This window comes from Carlito syrichta, unplaced genomic scaffold (genome assembly GCF_000164805.1).
Source record: "Carlito syrichta isolate Samal-C Ts95f unplaced genomic scaffold, Tarsius_syrichta-2.0.1 Scaffold64590, whole genome shotgun sequence".
Taxonomy (NCBI): domain Eukaryota; kingdom Metazoa; phylum Chordata; class Mammalia; order Primates; family Tarsiidae; genus Carlito; species Carlito syrichta.
In genome coordinates this window covers 70,280-79,517 of record NW_007008686.1, presented here as the reverse complement: position 1 = coordinate 79,517, position 9,238 = coordinate 70,280, and the positions used below count along the sequence as shown (strand labels likewise).

At 39.2% G+C, this 9,238-nt stretch overlaps 1 pseudogene; it reads right to left on the bottom strand.

The window, feature by feature from the left end:
* Positions 1 to 853: 853 nt before the first annotated feature.
* On the bottom strand, positions 854 to 7,916 carry LOC103252725 (annotated as a pseudogene).
* Between the last annotated feature and the right edge of the window lie 1,322 nt (positions 7,917 to 9,238).

The window sequence follows — 9,238 nt, the reverse complement described above, 5'->3', positions numbered from 1 at the left end:
ATGGAGTACCCAGATATTTGCTAAACATTATTTCTGGGTGTGTCTGTGAGAGTACTTCTGGATAAGATTAGCATTTGAGTTGGCAGGCTGAGTAGTGAAACTCAAGGTGAGTGTGCATCATTCAGTCCATTTAGGGCCTATATCCAACAAAAGGCAGAGGAAGGGAGATCTCTCTCTCTCTCTCTCTCTCTCTCTCTCTCTCTCCCACCCTCATCCCCCTTATTATATGTATATATGTAATCTCCTACTTGTGCTGTTTCTCTGGAGAACCTAGCAAGATTCTTACCCTAGAAGAAAGACTTACAAACAGGTAGAATACAAAACTAACAGTAAAGAAATTGAAAAATCATACTTCTTTAAACGATTTTTTTAAAATATTGAAACATTTTTTCCCTGAGGAAACATTTCTGATTCTTCTTAGTTATAAAATAGCTCCTTCAAGCCGGGCTCAGTGGCTCAGCCTGTAATCCCGCGCTTTGGGAGGCTGAGGTGAGTGGATTGCCTGAGCCCATGGGTTCGAGACCTGCCTGGGCAACTTGGCAAGACCCACCTGGGCAACTTGGTGAGACCTCATCTCTACAATAAAAAAAAAAAAAAAAAAAGAGCTGGGCATGGTAGCGCGCACCTGTAGTTCCAGCTATTCGGAAGGCTGAGGTGGAAGGATCGCCGGAGCCCAGCAGGTCAAGGCTGCGGTCGCCGGGAGCGGCCACTGCACTCTATTCTGGGTAACAGAGTGAGACTCCAACTCAAAAAATAAAAAATAAAAATAAAATAAAATAAAATATCTCCTTCATCTTCAAGTCATCCAGCCCTTTGCTTTGATCCAGGTTTTTCTGCACCAGAACTATAAGAACTAATAAAACTCGATAATCATCTCCTCATCAAACACTGCTTGTTCAATCAATTTGAAATTGATGCCATTCTTAATATTGTACTCTTAAAATTCAGATTTCAAGTTTTTATGGATTTTTTTGTGTATAATGTTTAATTTGTTTTTAGCCCATTTATAAAAGTAGTATATGTTTAACATATTAGCTTATTTTAACTTGGTTTTTACTGTGCTCATAAAAATTTTATTTAAAAAGCATTACATATTCCATCTCACTTGTTTTTTAAATTAATAAGAGTATTTCATAATACTCTTATTAATACCAACATTTCATTACATTAAATTAAAATAAAATTCTTGAATATGCATATTGTGTTTGGGGTTTTTCTGTTCTTTGAAATCTCAATCATTAAAACATCTCTTCTATTCAGGAGGCCATGATTTAGCAAAGAGGAGACCTTTATCTACATTGCTGCTAGAGATCATCCAGTCTTGATAGGTGTAAAAGTTAGATGAATAGGCCAGGCTCGGTGGCTCAGCCTGTAATTCGAGCCCTTTGGGAGGCCAAAGCAAGTGAATTTCCTGATCCCACGGGTTCGAGACCCACCCAGGCAACTTGGCGAGACTTCATCTCTACAATAAATCAAAAACTAGCCGGGCGTAGTAGCGAGCGCCTGTAGTTCCAGCCACTTGGAAGGCTAAGGTGGAAGGATCGCCAGAGCCCAGCAGGTCGGGGCTGTGGTGGCCGGGAGTGGCCACTACACTCCAGTCTGGGCGACAGAGTGAGACTCCAACTCAAAAAAAAAAAAGTTAGATGAATGACATCCCACGGGGAAGGGACAGAGGCAGTAAACACAGGGAGGCAGCAAATGGCAAATATGAGTGCTAAAGTGAAACTGAGAGGCAGGCAATAGCAGGATACACAGGTGTGAATAGGCACAGATGTGCGGTCAGGCCAGGTCTGCATCCAGCAGCTGCCAACTGACTTGTTCTCACAACATGCACCCCCACTTTCTTCTGCTCCTAGTTGTTGTTTCTTAAGCAGCTCTTGGGAACAACCTTATACTGCATATGTGCACGTATGTATGAGAACCACACACATATGTGACTTGTTTGAGTCTTGCCTAGTAGCTGACCCTCAGGCCTCTGTTTGATCATGATTTTTACGTTGTACAGAGGCCCAGACGTCCAGGAGAAATGCTATATAGAAACTGCAAAGGCAAACATGGATAAAAAGAGACGGCTGGCTCACGGGCCAAACTGGATTTCACAACGGCTGTTGAATCCAGTTCCCGATCAAGGGGTCCACTCTCCAGGCCAGGTGACAAGATGCTGACACGTGCTCTGCGGCAGTCCAAATAAACACGAGAGCCTGCACTGCATCTTTTTGATACCCACACAGAGTTCTCTGAACACTGCTTTACTTCATTCATGCATGTGTGAATACACACTACACACACACATATATCCTACAAAGAGCTCAAGTTGACTGTCAAATTTGCTTTGATCTTGCTGAAGTCTGGTATACCAGAAAGTAAATGGAAAAGGGTGAACGAAATCTGAAATAGATTCAGTGCCAACTACATCCAAAGACCATTGCTGTTGCTTTGTGTATAGTCTCTCAATTATCACAATTTCTTTTTTTTAACATTTCAGAAAATTATTTATTTTTTCTATTTTGAATTTATATTTTATTTTAAAGATGCGGGGCACAATTCAGTATTAGGTAGACAAGTGGACATTGTACAGGTAAAAGATTGGGTCTCCCTTTGGTCCCTACTTTGCCTGGTTTGAGATCAGGTACCCTTATTGATGTTGTATCCCTCCCTTCCCACTCCCCAACCAACCCCGGCAGTTATCCCGCTACTGCCAATCCATTATAGTATTATGGTAAATGTTCAGGGTCTCCTTAATTCCCATGATTTCTACTTCTGCCAATTCCAATTTGTAATGGAATGAACCAAAGTTGAACCTTAGTTCTGTCCCTAATAAACTGTGTGGCTTTGGGTGAGTGAATGGTGGAAACAGTAATCAACTTGCTTTGACGTGAACACGTACTATGAATGAAGAGTTGATGCACACACACGCACGTGCGCACATACACTTCTTACAGAGCCAGGCTCATGGTAGAATCACATTATATTTTCTTAGGTCTATGTCCAATGCTATATATTACAACCTTATGACTGTTCTGCAATATAAGCCCAGAAAACCCTGTTGTTTCTTAACCTGCATTAAGAAACTTAAAAATAAAGCAACCATCTCATTGCCAACCACCTCCTCCTGCCAACAGCAGGCCAAAAAAAAAAAAATTCTATCTTTAGCCAGAACTAAGTCAGTGTTTTACTCATAAGGCAGAAGGGAAAAAATGGGTAAAAATAAGAAATTAGCAATTTATACCACACTAGTTGGAAGGAATGTTCACGTCAACATCACCAATGCTTATAGTTGTTTTGTTGCCATTTGGGGGACATGAAATACGGAGTGTTTAAACTTACTGTGTCTGATGGAATAGCATAGCATAGCATAGTAAGCATGGGAATGGTATAGAAAAGTGCAGAGAATAATATATTGGTTTTTGAAAATTTTAAGAATAGTAACATACGCATATATTTTGAGAACTTTAGAAATAGCAATGTAGTATTTTTGAGAACTTTAGGAATGTGTCTGTATGTGCTACTCATTTCTTCTAGAATGAGCATGACATAAACTGCCCCCTGTTCAGATGCTTCCAGCCAACTCCTCTTCAGAACCCAGGTCCGCTGTCTTCTACTTACTGGGCCTTAATGAACCAGTCAAGCAGAGTCAACTATGCCCAATCATGCTCCCATGTACCAGAACACACAGTTGCAGCAGTAGTCACACTGTAGTATAATTAATGTTCATGAAATCCTACTAGCCATGCACACAGACGATGTACTATATACCACTCTCTGCCCAATGCCTAGCACAGCAGCAGGTACAAGTATTGTTGTGTTAACATCAGTTTTGTCTCCTAAACTGCATTTCTTGTATCATTTAACATGGTACCTGGAACAGAGCAGGCCCTCAGGAAATAAATGAATGAATTTATGAGGGTGAAAAATACCTGAGCAAGAAAGTGAGCAAAACAAATCATACACTTTTATGTTGGGATTATCCCAATTTCACCAATAATTACTTTCAGAAAAGTGAATGGTTTCTCCAACAAATTCCCCATGCTTGTAAGTGATGGGATTGAGATTTAAATCCAAAGATGATTGACTTTAAATTTAATGCTCTTGACTCTATAAGACTTTTTTTTCCTTTCATTTTTATTTTAGTTTCACAGTGTACACATGCATGTTTATTACATGGACATATTATGTAGTGATGGGGATTGGGTCTCAGGTAACCCATTCTCCAGATAGTGAATATTGTACCCAATAGGTAATTTCTGAAACCTAAACCCTCTTCCCACCTTCTCTCTTATTGGTGTTTCCAATGTCTATTATTTCCATCTTTGTGGCCATTTAGTTCTGTATATAAGTGAGAACATGTGGTGTTTGGTTTTTTGTGTATGAGTTGGTTCACTTAAGATGATGATTTCTAGCTCCACCTATGTCTCTGCCAAGGATATTATTTCATTCATTTTTTATGGCTGCGTAGTATTCCTTGGTGTATATAATACCACATGTTCTTTATCCGGTCAACTGTTGGTGGTAACTTAGGTTGGTTCCATGATTTTGCTATTGTGAATAGTACTGCAATGAACATAAGAATACAGTTATCTTTTTCATATATTGATTTCTTTTCCTTTGGGTAGATTCCTAGCAGTGGAATTGCAGGGTCAAATGGTAATTCAATTTTTAGTTCTTTATCTCCAGACTATTTTTCATAGAAGTTGCACTCATTTGCAATCCCACCAACAGTGAATGAACATTTCCTTTTCTCTGCAACTACACCAACATCTGTTGTTCTTTGACTTTCTAATAATAGCCATTCTGACTGGTGTGATATAATATCTCTTTGTGATTTTAATTTGTATTTCTCTGATGATTCATGACGTTGAGCATTTTTTTATGTTTGTTGGTCACTTTGCTTGAGCTCTTGAGACCCCAAAACATGGATTCCAATAGTGATTTTTTTTTGCCTTTGTTTTTTGCAAAAGCATATCACAAATTTAAAAATCCCTTGAATAATTTGATATTTGCTCAACTTCCAGTATCTACATGGGAAGCTTTCCAGCTAGGAAGGGAGTTGAAAATTCTTTTGTAGAGTCAGACATTTTTATAATATAAAGATATAATTAACAGAATGTTACACTCTTCCTAAAAGGATCTGGCTCTAAAAGGGTTAAAAACCATGCAGCTCACCCTGTGCTCCTAAACAATTGCCCAAGCATGCCCCCCCCAAGGAATAACTGGTACAGCAATTACTAGAGTTCAAGGATATATTCTTACTCTCTCTAGAGCCCTGCGGCAATAGAGCTATTTTCTGTAAGAGCACAGATGATCTCTTTATACTTGCTCTGTGACCCAAGTAGACAGACCATTCACAATGTCAAATTCATGGGCCCCTCACAGTGACCTTTGAGACTCAAGGTCAGCATATGCTTGCTCCCTATGAATGCATATATTATGGTGGGTGTGCCAATATACAAGGGCTCTCAAAGGTCCTGGTTTCAGAGTATGTCTCTGCCATCCTCAGGACTCATAGTCCTTTGGTATCATTAATGAGCCCAGAATAGCCAAAATATAATAGGTTGCTGGGAAGCTTAGATTGTGAGGCCATCTGGAAAGAGTTTTGAGCCAGGACCCACCTGTGATGCATTAGGCCCCAACCCAGACTGGCTCGGGTGGAGAGAAGCTGCTGTGGCCTGCTAATCGAGGAACCTGGGGGATTGTAATTGGAGAAGGGTGATTTTGGAGCACAGATCTTGCCAGGATCTTTGTGTCTCCTGAAAGTGTGCAGGCAGTCTGTCTGCCAAAAGGGTTTACATTTTCCATATCGTGGAAGGAGAAAATGGCTACTCGTAGAGATGGTTTGTCTTTTTCCAGATGACATCTTCAGTGATAGAAAGAACTGCCTTTCAGATACACCACTGGGGAAAAGATGGTGGACACTGACATGCTGAACCTGAGGTTTGGGGGGTCAGCGGGCTAAATTCTAGTCTTGGCTCTGACTCAACATACTGGATGATCTCTCTCTGTTTTCTCATTTGGTTTATAATGGCTACTGTCTTAGTTTACTCAGGATGCTATAACAAATTCTATAGACTAGGTAGCTTAAACAATAGACATTATTTTTCACAGTACTGAAGGCTGACAAGTCTAAGATCAAGGTGTGGCAGATTTATTTCCTGATAAGGACTCTTCTCCTGGCTTGCAGGCTGCAACCTTCTTGGTATATCCTCATATGGTGGAGAATATGTGAGCTCTGGTCTCTTCCTCTTCTTATAAAGACACTGATCCTATCATGAGCACCCTACTCTCATGACCTCATCTAAAACTAATTACCTCCCAAAGGCCTCACCTACAAGTGGTATCACACTGTGAGTTAGGGCTTCAACATATGATTTTTGTTCATAACAGCCATTTTATGAGAATCTACTGTATATCATAGGCATTATATTTACATTGGTTATAATCTTCTGAATACTCTATAAGGGATATATTAACTTTGTTACTTTATAATTAAGCAAGTTAAATCCTAAAGGAGGAGAAACTTGTACAAAGTCACACAATTTTAAAGAATTTGAACCCAAATTTCACATCAATGCTCCTATTCTTTCCACTTTAATATGCTAACTTGGTTAAAAAAAAAAAAAAAAAGAGTAGGTTATATTATATAACCATAGCGCATTATCCGTGAATATTTTGTGAACATAAAGTCTCACTTCAAACAATGTGTTGAGCTGGGTTAGCCTCTTAAGAAAAACAAGAACATGTTAACTAAAGGAAAACCCATATTAAAATTCAAGACTATAACAACTTGAAGGCCCTCCAGCCCATTGAGCCCAACTCTTTGATGGATAGGAATTGGAGGTGTAGAGAATAGAAGGAATCTGCATAAATTCGTACCACATGGTATATCCGATTTAGAATTTAAACCCATAAATTTTTTTTGGCATTTACAGAGTAGTATTCAGTCAACAGTACAACAATTATTTAATATAAGCTACAACAGAGACAACTGAAAACGCACATAAAAATGCCATCCCCATATTTAATTAATTTGTACTGTGCAAGAAGAATCTACTTTAGATTTCCATGCCAATGTACAACCTTCATACTGAACAGGCAAGGTTAATGGCTATTGAAAATACCACCAAGACAGGGCTATCCAGAGACATATTCAGTAGTGTGTCAACAATACAAAAAAAGACACTATATAGTTTAAAAACAAATCTTACACAGGCTTACATTTCAATTTTTTTCTTTAAAAGGAATTGTGTACAAAGAGGTTAAATACTTTATAGACAAGAAAAACACTTCACTAGAACCAACTTTTATTATCTTCTTCTTTATCTTCCTCATCTTCCTCCCCCACCCCCCGTTTTTTTTTCTTCTTCTTTCTTTTTTCAGCCTTGATAACTCCTTTTTTGGCTGTATCAGGTTTTCCTTTAAATTGGTATGCAGCAATATCCTTTTTGTATTTTTTCTTCGGCTTCACTGCCTTCTTTTCATAAGGCTGCTTATGATCTGCAGCTGTGTTACTCCACATCTCTCCCAGTTTCTTTGCAAAAATCACCAACGAATAGACCAGAATGTTCTCCTTTGATTTTGGAGACAATACTCAGAACAAGAAAAAGGACGAAAGAGGCCTCTTGGGGACATTGGAATCCTTGAACTGCTTTTTTGTTTCCCTTTCTGGAGGGATATAGGCTTTCATTTCTCTTTCTCTTTCATTTCTCTTTCATAAAGGTGGGCTTTCCACCTTTACCATGTCTTCCAAATTTTCCTTTCTCTTTAACAGACATGGTCTTCCCCCTCTCTGAGCACTTAGAAGATTCTGAGAAGTTGACTGAAGCATCTGGTTTCTTCTTGTGCTCCTCCCAACAAACTTGCACAAAGAATGCATATAGTGACACTTTGTCTCTCGACTTCTTAGGATCTCCTTCGCCCATGTTTAATTTTCCTCATCAACACAGAGTCGCCCAGTGCCCACCCAGGTCTCGCTTACCCTCACATTGCCTCTATGGAACTCAAAGTACTGCAATGGCTTTCTAAACCCAGAATTCTTGCACCTATTCCAAGTTCCCTTTCCCCCAGAACTATTACTCTGAATTTAACTTTCCAGGAGACAATGTGTTTTTATTATTGTTTAAATGTAAACTTGCAAATATTTATCTAACAAGTCAGAATACACTGAACTGGTTTGTTTTCCAGGTTTAAGGTTTTAACTTAGTGATTTTAAGTTGAAATTTTTCCTCGCAATTCCAAGAACCTTGGTCTAGATTCAATTTTCCACTCAGATGGACCAACTTGGACGACCAAAAAAAAAAGTGAGCACCAAGCTGAATCATAGACATAAGTACCTTTAGAGTAATTTGGTTTGAAAAAGGTGTCAGACTACATGTCAGAAGATCTACTTCAGGTCTCCTTTCTTGTTTTTTGTTGTTATTGTTGTTTTTTTTTTTTTTTAGTTGGAGTCTCACTCCATTGCCCAGACTTGAGTGCAGTGGCCTGATCACGACCACCCCAGCATCGACCTGCTTGATTCTGGCGATCCTTCTGTCTCAGCCTTCCAAGTAGCCAGAACTACAGGTACACACTACCACACCTGGCTAATTTTTTTTATTTATTGTAGAGCCGAGGTCTCACCACGTTGCCTAGGCTGGTCTCAAACCCATGGACTCAGGGAGTCCTCTCGCCTTGGCCTCCCAAATTGCTGGGATTACAGGCTTGAGCCACCATGCCCAGCCAGGTCTCCTTTCTATAGCTATCTGGTGACTTCCTTCCAGTCCAAAGTAATCATGCCTGAAAACATATCAGCTGCACCAAAATAAGCATCCCACTTATAACACTCTGTTGAACCTCATTGCCCTCCCTATAGTATGGGAACAATGATACTTGCCCCTGCTGACTTCACAGATGGAAATCATAGATATAAATGTGCTTTATAAACCATATGAAACCAGGCATTTATTTGACTTTCAAGGTTTTGGGATACAGACTGACTACCCAAATCTTAATTCTCACGCCTTCTTCCGGGGTCTCCTAATAAAGTCCTAGTAGAGTTCATACACATGAATAACTATGTTTGAAATAAAGTGTCACATGCCTCCCAGAGCTTTGAAGTCAAATGTGACTTGTATTGATCTTTTGTTATTGGTATATATTGAGTATCACAATTTTAATACAGTTTGTTCCTTTCTTAAAATGTATACTTTTTTGGGCACCTTCTGTATTTTACAGATTGATTTCTACTGGGAATTTAAAAAAAGAT